General features: G+C 38.5%; 1 protein-coding gene and 1 pseudogene across 1 annotated transcript in view; both read right to left on the bottom strand.

Moving 5' to 3' along the window:
* Window positions 1-24,960, bottom strand: part of COLEC12 (collectin subfamily member 12) — a 180,866-nt gene that overhangs the window by 94,592 nt on the left and 61,314 nt on the right. The gene's annotated exons all lie outside the window — the stretch shown is intronic.
* LOC112647986 (RNA-binding protein PNO1-like) lies at window positions 17,567-23,520 on the bottom strand (annotated as a pseudogene).

Here is a 24,960-nt window from a genome sequence, read left to right on the forward strand (position 1 = left end):
GATCCCTGGGTGGCGCAGTGGTTTAGCGCCTGCCTTTGGCCCAGGGTGCGATCCTGGAGACCCGGGATTGAATCCCATGTCAGGCTCCTGGTGCATGGAGCCTGCTTCTCCCTCTGCCTGTGTCTCTGCCTCTCTCTCTCTCTGTGTGTGACTACCATGAATAAATAAAAATTTAAAAATAAAAGAATAAGCTTTATTAAAAAAAATTTTTTTTACAAATATTTGTTGAGCACCTGGGCCGGTCATTGTTTGCAGAGTTATGGTGGTGACCAACAGACAAGGTCCCTTCTTCATGAAATTGCCTCTTACATGGGGGCATGGGGGTGAGGAAGAGATGCACAATAAACAAATAGAGTAACATGAAAATATCAAATAGTACTACACAGAGAATCAAAGTGACTACTTTAAGATTGAGTCCTTTAGAAGTCAGGAGGTGAACATCATCCAGAAGAAAGTAAGAAAACATCAGCCTTAACAACATGTTAGACCAGACAGACCTGAAGGATATACAAAGAACATTTCATCTGAAAGCAATAAAACACACACTCTTCTCAAGTGTACATGGAACACCCATCAAGTGTATCTTAGACCATAAACAAATGTTAATAAATTTAAGAAGAACTGAAATAGTATCAAACATCTTTTCTGACCACAATAGCATGAAATTAGAAATCAATGACAAGAAAACCGGAAATTTCACAAATATGTGAAGATTAAACAATGTGCTTACTGAGCAACAGGTTGAAGAAGAAATAAAAACAAACACCTCGAGACAAATAAAAATGGAAATAAAACACACCAAAATGTATGAGATACAGCAAAAGCAGTTCTAAGAAGGACATTCATAGCAATGAATGCTAGCTCAAAAAACAAGTAAAATCTCAAATAACCCAACTTTATACCTCAAGGAACTAGATAAAGAAAAAGTACAAAGTTGGCAGAATAAAGGAAATAACAAAAATCAGAGCAGAAATAAATAAAATAGAGACTTGAAAGGTAATAGAAAAGATGAGTGAAACTAAGAGCTGGCTCTTTGAAAAGATAAAACTGACAAACTTTTAGCTAGACTCACCAAGAAAAAAAAAGAGAACTCAGATAAATGAAATCAGAAATGAAGAAGACATTACACTGCTACCACAGTAATATTGTGGAGGATTGTAAGAGACTACTATGAATGATTATACAACAACAAATCTGACAATCTAGAAGAAATGAATAAATTTCTAGAAACATACAACCTGAACAGACTGATGACTAGTAAGGAAATTGAGTCAGTAATCAAAAACCTCCCAACAAACAAAAGTCCAGGACCACTAGTCCTGGCTTCACTAGTGAATTTTACCACACATCCAAAGAAGAATTAATACCAAGCCTTCATCAACTCTTCCAAAAAATAGAGGAGAGAATACTTCCAAACTTATTTTTTAGGGCCAGCATTACCCTGATACCAAAAGTAAGGCACAAAAAAAGAAAAGTATATATCAATATCTCTAATGAACATAAATGTAAAAATCTTCATCAAAATATTACAAACTGAATTCAACAGTGTATCAAAAGGATCATACACCATGACTAAATAAAGATTTATTTCAGGGATGCATGATAGTTCAACATCCACCCAAACCAATCACTGTGATACACCAAATAAAAAAATGAAGGATAAAACTCCTATGACCATCTCAATAGATGCAGAAAAGTATTTGGCAAAATTCAATAATAAAAAACTCTCAAAAGTAAGTATAAAGAGAATGTACATCAATATAATAAAGGCCACACATGACAATCTCACAGCTAACATTATACTCAATGGTAAAATGCTGAAAGCTTTTCCTCTAAGATCAGGAATAAGATAAGGCTATACACTCTACTTTTATTCAACATAATATTGGAAATCCAAGCCAGGACAATTAGGCAAGAAGAGGAAATAAAAGGGATCCAAGTTGGAAAAGAAAAAGAAAACTGTCATTATTTGCAGATGACATATTATATATAGAAAACACTAAAAATTCCACCAAAAAAGTGTTAGAACTAATGAATGAATACATTAAAGTTGCAGAATACAAAACCAATATTCAAAAATCTGTTTCATTTCTATAATAGTAATAACAAACTATCAGAAAAAATTAAGAAAACAATCACATTTACAATGGCATCAAAAAGAATAAAATGCTTAGGAATAAATTTAACCAAGGAGATGAAAGAGCTATACACTGAAAACTTTAAGGTATTAATGAAAGATTAAAAGACATAAATAGAAAAATATTCTATGTTCATGGATCTGAAGAATTAATATTGTTAAAATGTCGATACTGAAAAATAAATAAATAGATAGATAAAATGTCTATCCTACCCAAAGCAATCTACAGAGTCAGTGCAATCTTCCATCATAACTCCAATGATATTTTTCACAGAAATAGAACAAATACCACCAAAATTTGTGTGGAACCACAAAAGACCCAAATAGCCAAAGCAATCTTGAGAAAGAAGAACAAAGCTGGAGGCATCATGCACCCTGATTTCAAACTATATTATGAAGCCACAGTAATCAAAATAGTATGGTATCGACATAAAATAGACATATAGATCAATACAACAGAATAGAGAGACCAGAAATAAACCCGTACATATGTGGTCAATTTAGACAAAGGAGCCAAGAATATATAATGGGGAATGGACAGTCTCTTCAATAAATAATTGGGATGGATGGATGACTGGGCAAACTGAACAGAAGACTGAAACTGGACCAGTAACTTACACCATACACAAAAATTAACTCAAACTCCTTTAAAGACTTGAATAGAAGATCTGAAACCATAAAAATCCTAGAAGAAAACATAGGTTAAGGTCCTTGACATAGGTCTTGATTTTTTCAATCTGACACCAAAAGTAAAAATAAACAAGTAGGACTACATCAAACTAAAAGCCTTTTTTGCGTAGTGAGGGAAACCATCAATGAAATAAAAAGGCAACCTATGGAATGGGAGAAAGTATCTGCAGATCATATGTCTGAAAAGGTGTTAATATCCAAAATATATAAAGAACTCACACAACTCAATAGCAAAACAAACAAAAAAACTCAAAAAAAAAATCTGATTAAAAAAACAGGCAGAGGATCTAAATAGATATTTTCCCCAAGAAGATAAACAGATGGCCAGCAGATACCATCAAGAAAATACAAATCAGGAGTGCCTGGGTGGCTCATTTGGTGAAACGTCTGCCTTCAGCTCAGGACATGATTCCAGGGTCCTGGGACTGAGACCCACATTGGACTCCCTGCTCAGCAGAGAGCCTGCTTCTCCCTCTCCCTCCCCCCCGCCCCATCTTAAATAAACAGGAAAATCTTTTTAAAAAGAAAATATAAATCAAAACTGCAATAAGATAAAACACCTCACATCTATTAAAAAGGCTATTATCAGAAAGACAAGAAATAACAAGTGTTGACGAGGGTGTGGAGAAAAGGGACCCTTGTGCACTGTTGGTGGGAATGTAAATTGGTGCAGCCACTATGGAAAACAGTATGGAGTTTCCTTAAGAAATTAAAAATAGAACTACCATATGATCCAGAAATTCTATTTGTGGATAGTTTGCATATACATATACACACATATATATTATTATTCAGCCATAAAAAAGAATGAACCTTACCATTTGCAACATGGATGGGCCTTGAGTGCATTATGCTTAGTAAGTCAGAGAAAGATAAATACCATATGATCTTACTTACTTATAGAATCTAAACAACAAAAAAATCAAGCTCATAGAATCAGAGAGTCAAGTAAAGCCAGAGGCAGGGAGTGGAGGTGGGAGAAATGGGTAAAGGTTGTCAAAATAATAAAATTCTAGTTATAAAATGAATACATCATGGGCATGTAATGCACAGGCCAGTGACTATAGTTAACAATAGTGTATTGCATATTTGAAAGCTGCTGAGAGTAAATCTAAAAAGTTCTCATCACAAGAAAAAAACATGTTTTTGACTATATAAGGTGATGGATGTAAACCATCTCATTTGCAGTGATCATTTCCCAATGTATACAAATATCAAATCATTAAGTTGTACATCTGTAACTAATATAATGTCATATGTCAGTTACACCTTTTAAAAAAAACTAAAATAATAATAATTTCAAAAGGAGTCAGGAGGTGATTATTAAGCTGAGGTCTGAATGACAAGGAGCCAGTCATACCAAGATCACCAGGAAGAGGGAGTAGGTACCATAGAGATCCCAAAGCAAGTAGAAGCTTGAGAGAAAGAGGGCCACTAGGTCAGTAGGGAAGGAATGTGGAACTAGGAAATGTGTCCTGTAGGTACAGCCAAGAGTCAGAAATATTGCTTACATCTAAGTGGAAAAATGGAAATGTTTGTTAATGTTGTGTCAGCTGAAAAAATAATGAAATAATTTATTTCTTAGTCTCTATGACATCTACAGATGTCTGGGCTATATGTATCTACCCAAACATTTACCAAGATAGGCTCAGACATGGGTTCCAAACTCCCCCTTGTCTTCCCCACCGTCAACCTGTCTCTCCTACCCTAGAACACAGCCACAACTGAAGCATGTTCCCAAGGCTATTGACAACCTGTCTATCTAGTGACATGACCAGAGACCTGTCTTGCCCTTCCTTCTGGCCAGGAGGAGATCATGGAGGGAAACGGACATGGTAGAGGGGCTGAGACGCTGGAGCCAAGTTCATTACTATCAGCATCAGAAGCATGATTAACAGAGAAATTGTACTCCTAAGGCCTGTTGCTGTCAGCAAATTCCAAGAAACACTGGTCATTACTATAGCAACTGATTTCACATGCCTCGGGAGAAAACATAACAGTATTAGCTTTTCCTGGAAACAGTCAAAGTGGAAACTGCCTGCGATTAGAGTGTTCCCCACTTCCTCTAATGATGCCGGCACTGCCCCTGAACTTTGTGCCTTTCTCTAACCACTCTGGATTATTCAGTCCTCTGAGGCCTTCATTTTTGTTCCTGAAGAGCCTCGTCCTGCTCTACACAACTAAGCCATTTGTATGCTGTTCTAAGCCTTCAAAGGCCAAGAAACCAGGTGTATGGGTCTACAGGAAGTGAGGATCCTAGAAGCAGAAATGACAGGATTCAGAGGTTAAAGTTCTGGGCTTGGGCACCAGCTTGTCAGTCAGCCACAAGCAGTTTACTTAACCTCCCTGTACTTCTGTTTCCTCATCTGAAAAATGGTGCTATTAACAATACCTCTCATGAGACCAGCATGTGGAATCAAGAAGATAGTACGAAAATATTTTGTAAGTGTAAGAGCCATGCAAATACCAAGTATTTGCCTGAAGCAAAAGATCTTTCCTTCATTTCAGGAAATCAACACCCAAAATTATAAAATTTATGAAAAGTCCTTATTACAGCCTTTGGCTTACTCCTACTATATTAAGGAATTCAAAGAAGCCATCAGTGAAAAGCATACAGCTAACCTAATGCTGGTCCTGCCTCCGCTACCGTGAAGCAGCTATGTGATTTGGGACACTTAGGCATTCAGAGCCTCTGCTTCCTCATCTACAAAATGAAGATAATACCACCCAAGCACGGATGCAGGAATCAAATGATATATCTTAAAATTCTTTGGAAAATATTCAATAAGTACAAGGATGTACATTTCAATATCCTATTACACACTGCATATACCTTGTATGATTACCAAATCATAATTTGAGTTTGAAGTAAAAAATGTTTCCATCAAAAGATCAACAATCTTCATAGAGAAAGAACTCTGAAATGAGGCTACAGTTGAATATCTACCTTTTTCAGGCAGGTACAGAGTGAGATAAAAATAATCTCCTTTTTGTAGATATGCAAAATGCCATGTGGGAGATTAGAGATAACCACAGATTCTTTACTATTCCTCCAACTGAGAGGTGAAGTCTCTGTCCTCTCCCCTGTAACCTGCAGAGTGGGTGTGGGTGTCCCTGAACCAACTTAACCAATATGGTAGAAGGAATGCTGTGCCATGCCAATTTCCAGGCTAAGCCTTAGACCAGCAGCTTCTACTTTCTGACTCTTGGAGCGCTGAGCTACCATATAGGAAGATTACCCTGAGGCTGCCGCTCTGTGAGGAAGCTCATGGGAGTCACTTGGGGAGACCATCTGAGGAGATAGAGAGCTGCCTGGCCACCCCCAAGTCTTCTAGTTCCCAGCCATTCCTGTCATCCCAGCTGAAACCCCAGGATGGTGCTGCAGAGGCAAGCCGTACCGAATCCTGGACCCACAGATCAGAGATACAAGAATAATAAATTGCTTTCTGCCACTAAGCTTTGGAGTGGTTTGCTTTACAGCAATTGGTAACTGGAAAATCATCCAAATATGAAATGATAAAATATTTGATGGTAATTTATGAATGTGTATGTCACTAAAATGAAATTCCAGCCTCACAGTTGCTTTAGTCCTAGAACAGGAAAACATTTTCCTATGGCTAGCTGCCAGTGGGTGACTGAGAAATTATGGCAAACTGGATGATTCCTCAGTATTTCCAAGTACACTGAAAAGGGGAAAAGCCTCATTAAGTTTTGTAAAGCAACAAAATCTATGTAGGCTAAATCTCTTCTACAGAAATCCAATAGAAAAAAAGGTCTAAAAGTCTAATAAAACTCTCAAAAACTTTTTGGGTGAGGGGAAGAAGGCTATGGATTGCCCACCAAGGTCAAGGTTAAACTTGATATTGGCCAGTAACTTGGGACTGTATTAATACTGCACCATTCATTCAAAATCATGCAGACCACTAAAGGCAAACCACTTTAGAACTTATTTGGCAAACAGTTGTGCAACTCCACAAAAGGTAACTAAAGATTCAGACAAATTACGTTAAACTCATTTGTATTGTTTGTATCTTTTATTTTCTGTACATTATGATATTTTAACATTTTTTAAAAAGATTTTATTTACTCATGAGAGACATAGAGAGAGACAAAGCATAGGCAGAGGGAGAAGCAGGCGCGACCTGAGCCAAAAGCAGACGCTCAACCACTGAGCCACCGAGGTGCCCCAGTGTTTTGACATTTTCATTTCTAGCTGAAGAGAGATTGACCCTCCTGGAGCCAGTCAATTCTTGGAGATAGCAAAGGGCCAGCTGGGAGCATGTCTTTGATATGCAAACTAACCAAAATCCAGAACCAGACTTCCTCTATCTGTTGTTCACCCAGGACACAATATTCCTCTGCCTTAATCACCCCAGGGCCAGGTACCAGGCAACTAGACCATCTCTCTCATCCAAATCCCTTGGAATTTATTCCAACCAGCCAATCCTATTTATCCTGTCCTGTCTTTCCTTTCCCTCAGAAACCCCAGTAAAGGCTCTGGCCTTTATTTTATTTTACCATGCCATATCCAACACGGACATTCTTAGAACATCACTCAAAGGGTTATGTGTTCAAAGACTTAGCTGAGGTCAAGTGTACCGGGGGGGGGGGGGGGGGAAGGGGGGAATTTGGGACGGATGAGGTTACACAAGTTCAATGCCTACAGAATTAGAGAGAGGCTTTTCTCTGTACCAAGACCTAGCAACCTTCTGACAGGTGAATGATGTCAGTGAGGCCTGGCCTGGGAATGCAGATGGGTCCACACATCTTCCACTGTAGTTAAAAAACCAACCAGAAACCGTGATGGTAAGAGGATAAGTCAGTCATGCCACCTTCCAGCTGAGAAACTCACTGCTTAATTCTGAAATTCAGTTTCTTGTGTCATCTAGCAGAAAAAAAGTTACATGGCTTTTCAAGTACTTATTTCAATTAGCTCCCTTTAAAAAAAAAAAAAGACTTTATTTACTTATTCATGAGAGAGACAGAGAGAAAGAAGGGGGGGGCAGAGACACAGGCAGAGGGAGAAACAGGCTCCACACAGGGAGCCTGACATGAGGCTTGATCCCGGGACTCTAGGATCATGTTCTGGGCCGAAGGCAGGCACTGAGCCTGCCACTGAGCCACCCAGGGATCCCCTCAATTAGCTCCTATAAATAAAATATCTCAATGGTTGCATAATTTTAAAAACTGTACACAGGGGTACCCAGGTGACTCAGTTGGTTGAGTGTTTGACTCTTGATTTCAGCTGAGGTCATGATCCCAGGTCATGAGATTGAACCCAGCATGGAGCTCTGCACTCAGTGGGGAGCCTACTTGAGATTCTCTCTCTTCCTCTTCCTCTGCTCCCCTCTCTCACTTGTTCTGTCTTAAAATAAAATAAATAAAAAATAATAAGAAGAAGAAAAGAAAAGAAAAGAAAAATAATGAAATAAAAAGTGTACAAATCTTTAAGTTGTTCAAGGCTACATATCTTCTGAAAACAAAGCCTACCTCTACTGCTGAGTTATGAAAACTACACATTAAGGTTAAAAGGATATACTTTACTAGAAATACAAGATAAAGTTGAACTCTCTTGTCTGGTGATACAAGCCAAATATGTTTTATTAATAACCCATGTTAGTAGACAGCAAATGGCAAAAAAGTGCTTAAACCTGTCTCAGTTCCACCATATTCTATTCTCTCTACTACCAGCAGAAATCAGATTTCATATCTTCCCAACTTCTAAAAACAGTGCTTTCTTTCATTTTTTTATCGTGTAAAAAAGTTAACTGGGGTCTTTTATTCTTTCACAGATTTCACCATTGCTCACTTCTGCTGGTAGGTTGATGAAGCGGGAGGTAAACATGGACAAACAGGAGGCAAACTCAAAGGAATGTAAGAGAAATTTGGAGGTGTAATTAAAAGAATTACATGTCTGCCTTTTCATGCCTTTAATTTAGGAAGTCAGTGGCTTAAATCACGTACTTCACAGCGTGAGTAATGCACAGAACGTCTGTGCTGTAGCCACATTTAAGAGGACTCCCTGCCACCCAGACTGAAACTGAGTGGCACTTTCTTCATTTGATCAAAATACTTAAGTGATTCCAACAACTGACTGCTGATGGTAATCTTATCTAGACATTCCTGCCATTGGGATCTTTCTACCACCTTCTTCAAATACACTCCAAGCTGCCATCCCAGCATTTTTAAATATTGCCAACTCATTTCCTAGGTGAGGGGCAAAGGGCTTCACGCATTTGGGTCATGCCAGCTGGATCGGGGTTACAGGTTCTCACTTGTCATGTCAGTTTCTGGACATCGAGCCCCAGGACAGGCCAAATGACTATGTCGGAGCTCCTGGATTGCTGTCTTCCTCCCAGTATGTTCTCATTAGTTCTTTAGTTGATCCAGCAAAACAGCTCTTGCCTGAGCAGGGCTGTTGAGTCTCAAGGCCTTTCACACCGTCATGCCTGTCTAGCCCTGTCAGGTTAGCAGGTCACCAGGGTTAGTGGTCTTCTTGCCAGGCCACTGGCCTTTGTTCAGGCAGTAGATAAACCCATAGGAACACATACGATTAGGTGTAATACTATGTTACCCTACATAATACTATGTTATTTGCTAAAGTGGGTAGCTAATTTGGGACTGTCGTGTTTTCAAAATTGGAAAATATGTTTATCAATGGCAACCCAAAACTATTCCTTTATTTCTGATGGCTTCTTCCAGTGATAGACTCAGATTATGTTCTCTTTTTCCTAAGTCTTCAGTTCAATTTCCTCATTATCATTCCACTCTTAACTCTCAGAGTCAAATGTTTGAGTATAACTTTCACGCCACCCCATTCGTTGATTCACCTATGTGTGTGTTTAACACTGCTGACTTAATGTTTGCTAAATGCCAGATCGTGTGTTAAGAATTGAGATATACAAATGTATACTCATTATAAGAATTAAAAAATGAGAAATATATAAGGTAAAATGTAGGAGTACCCTTTATCTTTCCCGAATTTACTCCCTTTTTAGAGATAACTACTGTTAACTATATCTTCCATATCTTCAAAAAAAAATATCCATAGATATGGGGGCACCTGGGTGGCTCAGTGGTTGAGTGCCTGCCTTTGGCTCAGGACATGATCCCAGGGTCTTAGGATCAAATCCAGAGTCAGGCTTCCTGCAAGGAGCCTGCTTCTCCCTCTGCCTATGTTTCTGCCTGTGTCTCTCATGAATAAATAAATAAATAATCTTTTAAAAAATCCATAGATATGTAAATATACATGCACCCAGTCTGTGCATCACATTCTACGCATGTACCCATGGAAGTGTTGGGGTATATGTGTGTTCTTGCACAATTTTAGATATGGTATTCATGAGCTTAAAAAGTACATATTATTAAAAATTATAATAAATATTCTTTTAAAATTCCCACTCTGATCTTTTTGTTTACATAAATCTCTCAGAGTTTGCAGAAAGAAGATACCACTGAACTCATAGTGAATAAGCCTAGAGGCTTTTGCTCTGTAAATATTCTTCTCACTCACTGATTCAAAAAATATTTATTGGGTCTAGACCATCTTCCAAACACTGTGCCAACTAGGAGTACAAAAAATGAAGATGTAGCCTTATCGTGAAGTCCAGAATACACAGAATTAAAATGAACATATGCACTATTTTCCCAAATAAAGTTCTTATTTTTTAAGAAAATAACCTCAAAAATCCCTTTGGTTATAAATAGTTACTTAATTGTACTGGGTGTCAAGTGTTATGATAGTTGTTCAAATATTAGCCTTCCAGGTGACAAGACATGGCAACTGCTTATTTAGTGCATATCTCCCCAGAAGAGCCTTAAATTAAGAAGTAACGTTTCAGGTAACTTGAGAAACTTTGGGCAGATTTAATATCTTACTGGTCACACACGCCCAGGGCTGGTCCAATAATAAGGATGTGATGGTTTAGGAGAACTCTGTTTTTCAGTTGTTTATAACTGAGGTTGGTCCAGTCAGAATGTGGTCCCTGATTCAGGGACAGGGAAAATGACCTAGAGACCTGTCTCCCCTCCTTAGGAGACAATTATGCAGGTTGAGAGGGCTAGAGTTCATTTGATTTCTTGCTCCTCTTTCCAGTTAGGAAGGAAAAGAAAGTGATTTTGGAATTTGCTACAGATGGACTTTTATAGCTGCCACTAAGTTTTAAGAACATCTTCTACTGAGAGAAAAAATTACACAACAAATGTTCCCTGATCATTTTTCTATGTAGAGTAAAAGCCCAGTTATAAATTATATCAAGTACTTAAATCATGGCATGACCTACCAGTGACTTTTTGCCTTCTCAGTCCAGTCAGCCTGGTGACTCCCCCCAACCACTGTCACCATGGATGCTGTACTGCAGCAGGGTTGGAAGGTGCAGTGGGACTTATGTAACCCACGGGCCCGTCTCTGTCTCAGCCCTCCAATCACATTAACACTAAGCAGTATATAATTTAGAAAGGGGGAAATGCAATCATAGCTTTTGCCCCCACACTGCTATGAAATTCCAGGCTTTTATGTGCAGGAAGCTCCATGTTGATCTTGGCGTCCCCATGGGTTAAAAATCTTGTTTAAATGTTGCAGCCTTAGAATAGTCTTTGAGGTTTTTTCTATGTTGTTTTATAAAAGGCTTCTGCTGATTATTTACAGATGCTGTCTCTGAGAAAGCTGAAAATAGTCCCACTACGAATACTGAAATTCAGACTCAGGCTTCCCTACTTATTTTATGATGAACAGTTCAATAGCACTCAAGCCCAAAGATTGGGCTGCTCAACTGGCTTTTAAATGGGGTTTCTGTCGATGTGTCTGGCATTGAGGTTTCTGTTAACTTGGCCTCGGTCTGTCAAAGGAATCATCCAGCAATGCTCTCATTCAACAAATATTTCCTCAGCCCTACTACGTGTCAGGTCTTGTGCCAAGGACTGGGGACTCAGGGACAAAAACCAAGGCTCTGCCTTTGAGGAGCTCAGTCTAAGGAGAAGTATGTATGAGAAATGCTGTCACAAATGCTGGGGTCCCCCTCACAGGCACAGGGAAGGGCAGATAAACAGGAAGGCCTGCTCAGTTACTCAATCTCTTTCCTACCTTCACCTGGCTCTGTTGGTCATAGTAAACAATGTAGGTGTGGTGTCCTTGTCTGTTTTTTTCCCTTTTTCAGATCTGAATCAAGCCTCTGCCTCTGGGAGGGCATGATCTGTAATATTTCAGATTAAGAGAGATTCATTCTTATTCTTCAAAATCTCTATAAAGAACTTGATTGAACTTTCATACATGTATGCACAGCATTTACCAACTTAGGCAAATGGCTCTTCAGTGTCCATAACCATAACCCTTCCAGCTGTCACCAAAGTTATATTCTCTCCTGTCCCAGGCACAGTAGTAAGGCTGCTATTTGTCCACACTCAGAGTCATGCCTCAACCGGCTCCTTCCCAGGCTAACCAGTCCAGGCCCCTCCACCCAGGGCTCATTTACGTCCTCTCAATGCTTTCGGTGTCAGATCCTGGACTCACTCCAAACCCTCCTTATCCCTTCTCAATTACAAAACCCAGAACTGGGCCAGGAAAGGAGTGTGCTGGGCCAAAGACTTTCCTTTGCAATTCCTGCAAATTCCTGAGAGTCTCTACAGGCTGGTTAAATGAATCTCTTTTTACAGGCTAACCAGGGGAGACTCTAGGATGACAGCAATGGGGGAAGAGGTTGAGGAGAGTAAAATACCATCCTTACAGGTTTAATTAGGGACACATGGCCCCCATGGTCATCAACATTACCATTCCTGGCACCATGACTTCTCTCTGGAGCCATCAGGACATGTGGGTGCACATTGGAGAAGTGTTGTTGGATCAACAGTAGTGCCATAAATCTTTGTTACTGAGTTAAAGACTACATGTGATTTACAACTTGCAATAATAATGACCTGGTGAGTTTAAGAACTCACCACTCCATCTCTTATTCTATGGTATCTTCTTAAAGAAAAATGAACCAATTTAGCCTGAGAGCAATCATATAATCACATCCCATCTTGACACAGCATTTTTAATTTTCCAAAGTACTTTCCCAGATAGAACCTCATCTAATTGTCACAATAACCATGTGCAGTGAATCTTAAATGCACTAACTTATAGCTAAGGAAAGAGAGGCACAGATGTGTTACATGGCTTGCTCAAGATTACACAGAAAGTACTAGAGGCAGGACTAAAATGCAGGTTGACTTCATTGATCTCTTTCATATTCTAACCACTATGTGCAAAATATACATAGCTTATATGGCAAGTTTTGGTGTCCATTATCTTACTGGTCCTTACTATATTCCTAGGATGCAAAAAAGGAACTAGAAGTAATAAAAACTGTGCAGAAAATAATTGTGAAAAAGTCTGAAATGAATCAGAATGATAATGGGTGATCTCAGCAGAAAACGAGGCATTATTGCATAATGCAGTCATCCGGGTTACCTGATCCTATGAGATCTTTGTACATTTTGTGGTCTTTGAGCCACTTTACAACTTGCAAGAGAATCAGTAAGATGTTACAACCAGTTCAAAGGAGAATCCAAAGGGCAGACACATATGTAGGCAACCAGAATTGGGTTAGTAGGTGCAAAACTGGCTTCTTCCACAAAGACAGGGAAATCAATTGTATGTACTTCCAGTGGACAAAATTCATGTGCATGTCTTACTGATTCTCTCATTAATGAATATGTTAAATAAATCCTTTGGCGAATGTTCATTTGACATTTGTATGAGAGTCATGATTTTCCTTTTTAAAATAATTATCCTTTAACAACAGCAACATTTCTTGAGCACTTACTAGAAGCCTTTACTTACTAAAGGCTTTACATACATTTAATTCTCACAACCACCACAAGGCAGGCACTCATTATCTCTGTTTTCTAGATAAGAAGACAGGGGTTTAGAGAGATTAGATAATTTGCTCAAGGTCCCACAGTCAGTAGAGAGGGAATCACTTCTCTCCAAGGCCACTGCTACTGATTTTTCCTTGTGTTAGCCCACAAAGCTAACAAAGACAATGAACACAAAGTTGTCTTTGGCGTTAAATTATCATCTTTTAAAAATGCATGATTCTACACAAACTGTTATTTGCCCTCATGGAGGTCCTACTTAATGACATTTTCCCAAAAAATATTGACTGAATGTTTGCCATGGATTATGCCTTGTTCTATGTACTGGATTAAAACAGAGAAAGTCTTTGCTCCCATAGAGTTTATGTTCATTTTAGAGTGAGACAGAATGGTGGAAGGAAAAAAATTAAACTAAAAGAATTCTTTAAAAACACATCGAAATTGTAAAGAGAGAAATAAAATTGTCTCTATTTGCAGATGAAATGATACCATATATAGAAAACCCTAAAGACTACACCAAAAAAAAATGGTTAGAACTAATCAATAAATGTAGTAGTTGCAGGATACAAAATCAATATACAAAAATCAGTTGCAATTCTATGCATTAACAATTAATTATCAGAAAAAAATTAAGAAAACAATCCCACTTATTTTTTTTTAATTTTTATTTATCTATGATAGTCACAGAGAGAGAAAGAGAGAGAGGCAGAGACATAGGCAGAGGGAGAAGCAGGCTCCATGCACCGGGAGCCCGACGTGGGATTCGATCCCGGGTCTCCAGGATCGCGCCCTGGGCCAAAGGCAGGCGCCAAACCGCTGCGCCACCCAGGGATCCCTTTTTTTTTATTTTTATTTTTTTTTAATTTTTATTTATCTATGATAGTCACAGAGAGAGAAAGAGAGAACAATCCCACTTAAAACTGCATCACAAAACAAAACAAAAAACAAAATAAAACAAAAAACTGTATCACAAAGAATAAAACAACCTAGAAATAAATCTAACCAAGGAGGTGAAAGACCTGTACACTGAAAACTGTAAGACATTAATGATAAACTGAAGATGACACAAATAAATAGAAAGATATTCTGTGTTCATAGATTGAAAGAATATTGTTAAAATGCCCCTACTACCCAAAGCAATCTGTTACAGAGTCAATGCAATCCTCATCAAAGTTCCAAAGGCATTTTCACAGAAACAGAGCAAGCAATACAAAATCTGTATGGAACCACAAAAGACCCTGAGTAGCCAAAGGAATCTTCAGAAAGAACAAAGCTAGAGGCATCATGAGCTCCTTGATTTTAAACTATGTTATAAAGCCATAGTCATCAAAATTGTATGGTATTGGCATAAAAACAGCCACATTGATCAGAGGAACAGAAAAGAGGGCCTAGAAATAAACCCACAATTATATGGTGAATATATAACAAAGGAGCCAAGAATACACAATTGGAAAAAAACAGTGTCTTTAATAAATGGCTTTGGGAAAACTGGACAGCCACATGCAAAAGAATGAAACTGAAACCTTATCTTACACCATATACAGAAATAAACTCAAATTGGATTAAAGAACATAAGACCTGAAGCCATAAGACCCCTGGAAGAGGTCTTAGTAATGATTGGATTTGACACCAAAAGCAAAGGCAAGAAAAGTAAATATGAGTAAGTAGGACTACATCAAACTAAAAAGCTTCTGCACAGCAAAAGAAATCATCAAAAAATGAAAAAGAAACTCTGGAATGGAAGAAAATATTTTTACTTGAGTTGGGTTTTTTACTATTGAGTTGGATAGGGTTCTTGTGCATTTTGGATATTAATTCTTTACTGGACATGTAGTTTGCAAACTTTACATTAGGAAACTATAAAGAATTATTAGAAATCTTGTCTTGAATTTCAAAAATAAAATTTAAAAACCTAAGCAATAAAAATCTATACTTTTTCATCTCTCTCCAGATCAAGTTAAATGATAGCAAAAAAAAAAAATGTTGATTTTCATAGGATTCTGTGTTATCTCCCATTTTCAGAGAATACAGAAATCAGGTCTTTTTTTTTTTTTAAGATTTTATTTATTTATTCATGAGAGTCACAGAAAGAGAGGCAGAGACACAGGCAGAGGGAGAAGCAAGCTCCTCAAAGGGAGCCCGATGTGGGACTCAATCTCAGGACCCTGGGATCATACCCTGAGCTGAAGGCAGACACTCAACTGCTGAGCACTCAGGCATCCCAGAAATCAGATCTTTTTGTGAAAAATAGTGCTAAGAAAAAAAAAAAAAAAAAAAAAAAGAAAAATAGTGCTAAGTAATTGGTTACTTCAGGCTGCTAACTGGGTAACTAACCAAATGGTCAGAACACATGCCATGATTGCTCAGTAATCTGTTATTATGGCTAAGAAAGTGGTTGATTAGAAATTATATTCAACTGATATGTATAGATACATTTCTGTAGGAGCTCATTTAAAAGGAATTACTTTAATTATTCTCCAAATGAATCAGCATTGCATTTAGTTAGGTAACTAAAAACTATGTCTTTTTTGAGACTTGACTTAAACATTATAAGCCAATATAATTTGGGAGAACAGTAATTAAGACACTAAACTATATATAAATGGCTTTCCATTAAGATTTCATTAACTTAATGTTTTTCTCCCTTTGGATTAAATTACATCAGGCCAAAATGAACTCGCCCCTGAGCAAATTTTCTAAGGAATGAATATAACATTTACTAGGAAACACAAACACAGTAAAGGAATTTTTTAAAAGATATTTCTTAACCAGATGGAAGGCTTTACTTTAAAAATGTAAAAGGTCATAAAAGCCCCCTTTCTGAGGGCATTCATAATTTTTTTAACAGGCCAAAGTGAATATTCTTAACACACAAGTGTGATTTTTAATTCTTTAAAATGCAGTGGGGAGTGATTTTTTTCCTTCACAGTAAGAAGGAAAATCCCTCTGAGATTGTGAAGTCACAGAATTTGAGACTAAAAGTTTGCTCACATCAAAATGCTGTTAGTTGACCATCTGCTTTGTGTGTCTGTGTTTTTTTAATGAAAGCATTTTATCTCCCCACTAGTATAAGGATACAGATTTCAAAGTAGTTAAACAATTGTCAGATCAATGTGTACCACACCAGACAACCTCTATACTTGGCCAATGTGATACTAAACAATGCAAGCTATTTTCTTATACAATACCTTACTAACACAGGCCAGTAAAGAATCTGCACCAGAGTGAAAGGGAAGGTAGGACTGCGTGATGGTCGATGTCTATGTGAAAATCTAAATCCAGGCCTATGTGAATAATGAAATCTCAATAAACAACCAAATTGGAAGAAGCCCTACAATCTATGAGAGATTCCCCCACCACTCCATCTATCTAATCTAGCACCCTTTACTCACTTATCCTCACTGCATTTTTTTTTTTTTTTGGTGAGATGATTCTTTTAACTACACTCCATAGAGAAGAAATGATTACAAATTTATAAAAAATTATACATATATAAATTTATAAACTCATAAAGGACTGTTTAAGCAAAAAAAAATCTCCCTGATAAGAGAATTATATGATTAGAGAATAATAAGAGAATTATAAAAGATGCAAATCTTTTATTTAAAATGACATGATGGTGCCTGGCTGGCTCAGCCAGCATGCAACTCTTGATCTCAGGGTCATGAGTTCAAGCCCCACATTGGGCATGGAGCCTACATAAAAAAACAAATAAAGTGATAAACTAGAATTAATGTATAATAATGGCACTAAATTTAGATATGGAAATTATCCTCAAAGTTGCTGGATGTGATTACTATCACATTTTTACTTTGTGTTGATGCTTCTAAAGAAGCGATGGAGGCTTAAAGAAATGGAAAAGTTCTTCACATGGTTTCTTGTGACCATGTGTGGGAGGGCAATGTCTTTTTCTCTAGGGTCTCAAGGTAAAACATCTTGATTTTACCTTGAAATCAGAACTGATCTGCTGCACTGCTAAGCACTGCTCGAATACTGCCATAAAGCTGTGATGGAGGATTTCCCAGGATGAGGTTGCAAATGGCAGTTCTTGCCATCCTGATGCTTTAGAAAGAGCCAACGTTGTGAACTTTCACATCAGCCAAAACTATCTGTGTCTGTGTCACATTTTCTTATGGCAAATTTGGTTGTTTCTCCTTTGCCAGAGATTCTTCCTATTGCCCTGGACAGGTGGTCTCCCTTGACAGGCTTCACATCTGTAATTTCAAGAGACTCTAGAGAGAGGTCATCCCACCTAACGAGGGCAAGTGCCTCCTCCACTGGAAACCCAAGAAGAAAGGCTTACACAGGACTAACTGCTTCTGTCAGAGCACAGACATCTTTCATTTCTTTACAGGTCCTGATTTCTACATTCCTCAATTTCAAGGTAAAGCGGACCTGAAGTCTCGAATGTTCTAGGATGGGAGTAACTCTCTTCGTCCAGTTCTCTTTGAATGGCATGTGTCTATTAGCTGGGCCTGGGATCTTCCTCCTTTCTTCCTTCCCGCCCAGGAATCCCTGGCCAGTGGGGAGTGGGAAAATTGGCCTCTTGGCTGGCTGAGCCTCCGTCGGGTCCGTGTCCACGTGTCTCCAAACCCCCACAACGAGGACCGTCCAGCCTGCTGTTTCCCCACCTGCCGGCCGCCCTGGCAGTGAGCTGGGCGAGCTGGGTGAAGCCGTCCTCCGCCGGGTGCTCCGTGCTCCCATCCCCGGGAAACTCCAGCCCCAGCATGGGCTTCCAGCTCCAACTTGAGTGCCGCTGCCCTTCCTGCCCTTATTTTATTTCACAGCTCTTATCACTATCTGCCATTACAGGTTTATTGTCTATTAATTTATTTTCTGTCCTTCCCAGTAGAATGTAAACTGCCTCCAAGCTGGCTCTGGTTTGCTCCCTGCTGTATCCCCAGCTCCTAGAACAGCCTGGCACATAGAAGTTGCTCAATAAATAAGTCCTTTGGAAAACTACACATTCTGGACCTAGATAACTCTGCTTGTTAACTATCCCTATTTTGAAAACTTGTACTTGTCCAGAGCTCTTTTCTAACTACCTATTTACTAATGAAGATACTATTTATAGCATATTTGAAAGACAATGTTCCCTTTCACTTATGTTACATCTGAAACATCTTAGAGGTTTTATTTGTACAGACAAAAGTGCTAAGAATATGAGTATAAACGGACTAAGCTAAATTTATGAATCCAAGTGAGTATATTAAAAGTAGAAATTTAAATTTTTTAATTTAAATTTAAAACTTTAAATTAAAAAAATTAATTTAATTTATTTATTCATGAGAGAGAGAGAGAGAGAGAGAGAGAGAGAGAGGCAGAGACACAGGCAGAGGGAGAAGCGGGCTCCATGCAGGGAGCCCGATGTGGGACTCGATCCCGGGTCTCCAGGATCATGCCCTGGGTTAAAGACGGCACTAAACCACTGAGCTCCCCGGGCCGCCCTAAAAAAAAAAACTTTTAAATAGTCAACTTTAAACTAGTTTCAACCTACCTTCATATCACCATGAAAAACAATTATCATACAGACACAAATCCAACTAAAAAATTGAATATTCTAAAAAAGAGGGGAAACTTTTACTGTATAGTTATCGTCATGTGAAAGAATCTAAAGGATCTTTGGATTGGATCCATCTTTGGATCCAAAATGGATCCAAAATGGAGAATGAAAAATGAAACTAGTTATCCTGACAAAACAAAAATGTTTTGTTAACCCAAAGGGCCAAATTTTTTAAAATGTGGAATGATCTCATAATGATACTTTTCATTATCTTTGCATGTAAATGGCTATCCACTTTGTATTCAAGTGGTTGGCAACATTTAGGAACCATGATCACATCATGTGGCCTCTTAGAGCTGGTCAACACATTTTATCTTGGCTGGCCTACTATGTAGGATTTGGATAGGGCACTTCATACTTTGCATCTCATCTCATAATATACTGAAGATTCTTCAGGACAAGAATCATGCCTTGTTCATGTTTATTTCTTGAGGCACTTTGGAAAGTTCCTTACACACAGTTGGTGTTCAATAAAATCATAATTAAATGAATGAATGACCCATGGAATGTGGAGGAGGAAGGCGAGAGTAAAGGACCACTGAGGTGTCTACCTTGGGTAAATTAATGAAGTAGGAACTCATGAGGAGGAGCATACTGGGAGCAAAGTAATGAATTTGACTTTGGATGTGTTGAGTGTGACATCCTACTGCACATCTGGGTTGGAAATCTCCAGTGAGTATTGGGAAAACCAGACCACAGCTCAGGAGAAGTACCAGGGCTTCTCTCACATTCACTGGCCCTTGGTTCCATCCAACATACAGGGGGGTATGCTATAAAAGCAGCACCAATAGCAGTAGTAGTGATGTTAGTAATTGATAACACTTATTGAACCACTGCCATATACCAGGCATTGTCCTATGAGTTTATATATATGATCTTATCCATCAATTACAGATACCCAATGAGGCAGATACCAGTATTATCTAGGGAGATTAAATAACTTGCCTGTGGTTGGTCACAAGCCTATACTCTTAATAACTTTACTAAAATCCAAACCAATCTAAGAAACCTTGAAGACTTTACATGTACTGCCATCCTTAACTCTAAACATGTATCTTCTCTAATTTGTCCCTCTACACTCAGGTCTGGAAATGTTTCCACAGTGAACCTGGACTTGATTATGTACATTCATTAACTTCATTATTATTCATTCATTTACTAACAAATATTTATTCAGTTCCAGATACTGTGTTAAGTGCTGGCATCTACATTAAAACTAGTACTAAAATAATCACTGGCAATAAAAATAATAACAGCAAGAGTTTATAAAATATGGCAAAAGAAGCAACAGAGCATGTGGATATACCTACTAAAATGGGAGCCTGGTTTCAACCACTCATCTGGCTATGAAAATATCATTTAGCCTGGCTGGGTCTCAGTGTCCTTACACAGAAGTTAAGGGGTAAAATTATAGCCAATTCTGCTATATTGCTACTCTGAAAATACAACCTCTTTCCAAACCATTTGATGTATAAGAAAACAATTTGAGTATAATATGAATTTCACTTCTTTGCTAATACACAATTCCTTCTGTGACAAACACTAAGTGAATGTAGAAAATTTCATCCAGCAAAACTGAACCATTCTAGAATACACAAAATGTGTGTACACGTGCATGCACACACACACATACACACACACTTTAAACACCTCCCAGCTACCTTAGTTCACCGTGTGTTGTAAGCCACGCTCATCTACATCTATCTGGTGTTAGAACTTTCCATCTGATATCAGATAACCTCCCTTCTACCCCTTCACAAAAACTCACAAGCTACAACCCTTCCAGTATCTACCTCCTCAGGCAAACTTCAATATAAAGTGCCATGTTTACTGCTGTATTTATACATTTCTTAACATGCTTCTTTTACATATATAAAACTGTGCTAACCTTTTTGTAGAATCTTATTTTTTTTAAAAAATATGTTAGTGAAGTCTTTGAGTGCTGTGCCCATTTTCCATACCTCACTTTTCCCATTGGCCTGTGGTTTTTATCACATGATTTTGCGTAGGTCAGTGGTTTTTAGAAAGGCAGTATGTTGCATGATAGCAGAACTGACTGTACTCAGATCAGGCTCAAATTTAATGTTAATTCTGTGTAACTTCTCTGGGTTATTTCTAGATTGAATGTTTACCTCTGATAGTCCTTTAAACAAATCTCAACAGGCTGAATCACATCAATAGGTGGCTGAAAATAAAAAGTGACAGCATTTATGTAAGTCTGAACTTGCTTTTTTTTCCTATAAGGAAAAAAAGGACCAAGTCATATCATTTAAATGACCACATACTCACTGTCCATTTTGCTACCTCCAAAGAAAGCACCTACTTCCTTGCACTTGAAAATTCAGCACTTTAGAAAGGCTGTCCCTTGGTTTCCTACACCAACCAAGGTTGTTTGGGGCTTTCATTTAAGGCAAGACTGGTATGGGCTCAAGAAACTTAATATAATCTGAAGGTTATTGGAGTGCTGCTACCAGTTTTTTCTGAGACTCCTGTAGTAACTGAACAACTGGATTCTTACAAGATTCTGGCATCCCTAGGAGGCCTGAGGCCCTGACATCAAGTTATTGCTCAACCCCGAAGCCAATCAGCTCTGAGTCACCATGGACAGAAGACAACAGAAGGCTTCAGAGGTTTGTTCTGGTCACCTCCTGAATCTAGGTCTGCCCTGTTTATTAAAAGGCTGGAGAAGAGATCAGCCTGTGGCAGGTTGTAATCTTTTTTGTTGTATGTATTTTTTTATTTGAGTTCGATTTGCCAACATATAGTATAACATCCAGTGCTCATCCCGGCAAGTGCCCCCCTCAGTGCCTGTCACCTAGTCACCCCATTCCCCCGCCCACCTCCCCTTCCACCACCCCTTGTTTATTTCTCAGAGTTAGGAGTCTCTCATTTCTGTCTCCCTCTCTGATTTTTCCCACTCATTTTCTCTCCTTTCCCCTATAATCTCCTAAATACAATTGTGAGAGAAAGAGAAGAAAGGAAAGTTAAGTACCCTGCAAAATCTACCACAGAAATCAAACTCACATGCCAAGAGGGAGTCAGTACACCAATATAGGAGGCCATCATCATTACTACTACTAATATGACATCACTAAAATATTGTCCATAAATCATTAAGCCATTCTCTTGGCTGAGAAAAAGGAATATGAATTATTAGAATATATGCTTTCCACTGATAATGAAAACTGTGAAAGGATATGCCAACAACTGAAAAGTAGTTCAAAGCATCATTTGAAAATGCAAGAAATAAAAGAAGATACACAGTCTTTAAAATCACAGATATTTTTAAAAATACAAACCAATAATGGCTGATAATGACTCAGGAAAGATAAATGTGGTATGGTACATGGTGTTTTTATGACAAATCTGCATGATGGGAGCTGGCCTGCTTTCATAATCAACCTTGCACCAGATCTGGCTTGGTGTCTATGTTTCTATCACCCATGTTTCTATATTGTCTGAGTAGCCATGTATGGCCCATTCTCCTTCCACAAGACCTCTCCTGGCCACTCTTCCTCAGGATAGGTCTTTGCACTGTCCTGATCAGCTCAGGCTGCCACCACCTCCTGCCAAGTGTGATGCAATGGATGGTCAAAATCAAATCCTTAACTCAGATACTTCCTCCCTCATTACCTCCCTACTCATGCTGCCATCAAAATTATCTTCCCAGAGCACATATTTGAACTTTACTCTCTTCTGCAGTCACACAATGGCTACCTTTTCCTTACAGACACTTTTGGATGGATTTTAATGCAAACATCACCTTCACTGCACCCCACTGATCCGGTCTCAATCATTTTTTCCTGCTTCATCTCCCACGCTGGCCATCCCAACTTGAGCCAAAACATTTACCACTCATAGAAGTGCCCTACATGGCCCGTTCCAGGCCGGCGCTCACTCCATCTGCTTAGAATGTTAGCTCCCTCTTCTTCGCCTGTTATGTCACTGACTTCCCTGATCCTGACTAGCAGCTTCTTGGTGTTTATTTAGTACTTATTCCTGATATTATAATTCTCTTCACTTATACTCTCCTAGTTGAATTCTGAGTTTCTTCAAGATTTTAGCACCCAGCACACTCTCTTGCACATAATGGACAGTCTATTAACAGTCACTAAATATAATGAAGCTAAACTTCTAAGAGAGAAAGGATGAGAAGTTAAACTCATAGATATATATGGCTGACATATATTTGGAGTCTCTTTTTACACGTACCTTTTCCTGAATAACCAGAGGTATACAAAGCATTCAGAATTTTGCCCACTTGATAAAAATCCATCCGGGTATCTAAAATCTGAACATTGTATTATTCTGAGTAAGCTTTTACACATAAGTTGAAGACACTCATTTGTTTTTCAAATGCAAAAAAAGTGTCAAAATATAATGGCTATTATTTTGATGGGTCAGGCTAAAGAATTTCCTGGAACTTTGCACTCTTGTTTCTGATAATACACAATAGAAATTTGGACTGAAATCTAGACTCCTCATCTTCTACTGACAGCAAATGTCCAGAAAAGACTCTGATTGTGTTTCTGGCAGTCAGATATTCTTAATAACTGTTCACCTTTCCCCTTTGGTCTTCCCTGTGTCTGTGTTGTCTCTGGAGAGAATTTAAGTCAGAATCCGTGACTAATGTGCATAGTATGTCAGCCAGACTATTGCTATAAAACAAGCTCCAGCTAGCCATCAACTCTTTGTCGTAACATTGCTTCTTGGTTAAATTACTGGACTGCATGAAAGATGCCTATTTAGTGATTAAAATATTGGTCAAATAGGCCCTGCTCTGCCAGAGGACTAGTTGGAGAAAAGGATCTTTCTCAGCTAGAGATTTATTTTGCAGGTGAAAAAAAGGTGGCTTTCAGAAATTTAGATTTGGGGCCCTCCACTTTAAATGTAGTTTGGTATAGACAATACATAGATCTCCCTGTATTCAACTAGAATTTTCAGGCCTTGCTGCCAGCCTATCCAGGAGTCATGTGAATCAAAAGTCACAACCAGAGGTAGCTATTACAAGGATGAATGCTGTTTTCCTCTAAACAGCTATATAAGAATTTTGTATAGTTCTTTGATGATCTTACATGTGTTCATCTTTCCTCCACAACCAGATTGCATGTTTCTTGAGGCCAAGTTCCTTGCTTCATGTTTCATTTGTATTCCTCACATGGCTGACCGAGTCATCAATGTTGAAAAATCTAGCATATGCTCATTAAATATCTTCAATTAGTTGATTGTGCTGTAAAAAAAAGTAGCATAGTCTTTGTGTTTGTCAATGATCTCCAGCTCAGACCTAGAAGTAAGCACATATTTGCATGACCTAGGAGCTTCTAAGGTGAAAAGCAATTTTCTGAGGAGAATAAAGTTGGAGAAGGTTAGGGGCAGTGAAGGAAGGAACGCAGCAGTCACTGAGGAGAAGTTACAGAAATTATAGTAGGCTGTCTTAGCCCAAACCAGGGCCTCCCTTACTGGGACTCTATATTTTCAGAGAACAGCTCCATTAAATATTGATGATTGGACTCTGAAAGGCCTAGAATTAAATTCCAATCCTGTTTTAATTTTATGGGCTATGCAACATAAAGACCGAGGAAGAACATCTGGGCCACTGGGCCGCATGCACATGTTCACAGCTGGAAGAGATCATAGATGACCCAAGTGAAATTAGCTTCAGGGTGGCCACCTGCACCACATTTTCATTTCTCTAAAATTCTTTCCCCTGCCCATT

This window comes from Canis lupus, chromosome 7 (genome assembly GCF_003254725.2).
Source record: "Canis lupus dingo isolate Sandy chromosome 7, ASM325472v2, whole genome shotgun sequence".
NCBI lineage: Eukaryota > Metazoa > Chordata > Mammalia > Carnivora > Canidae > Canis > Canis lupus.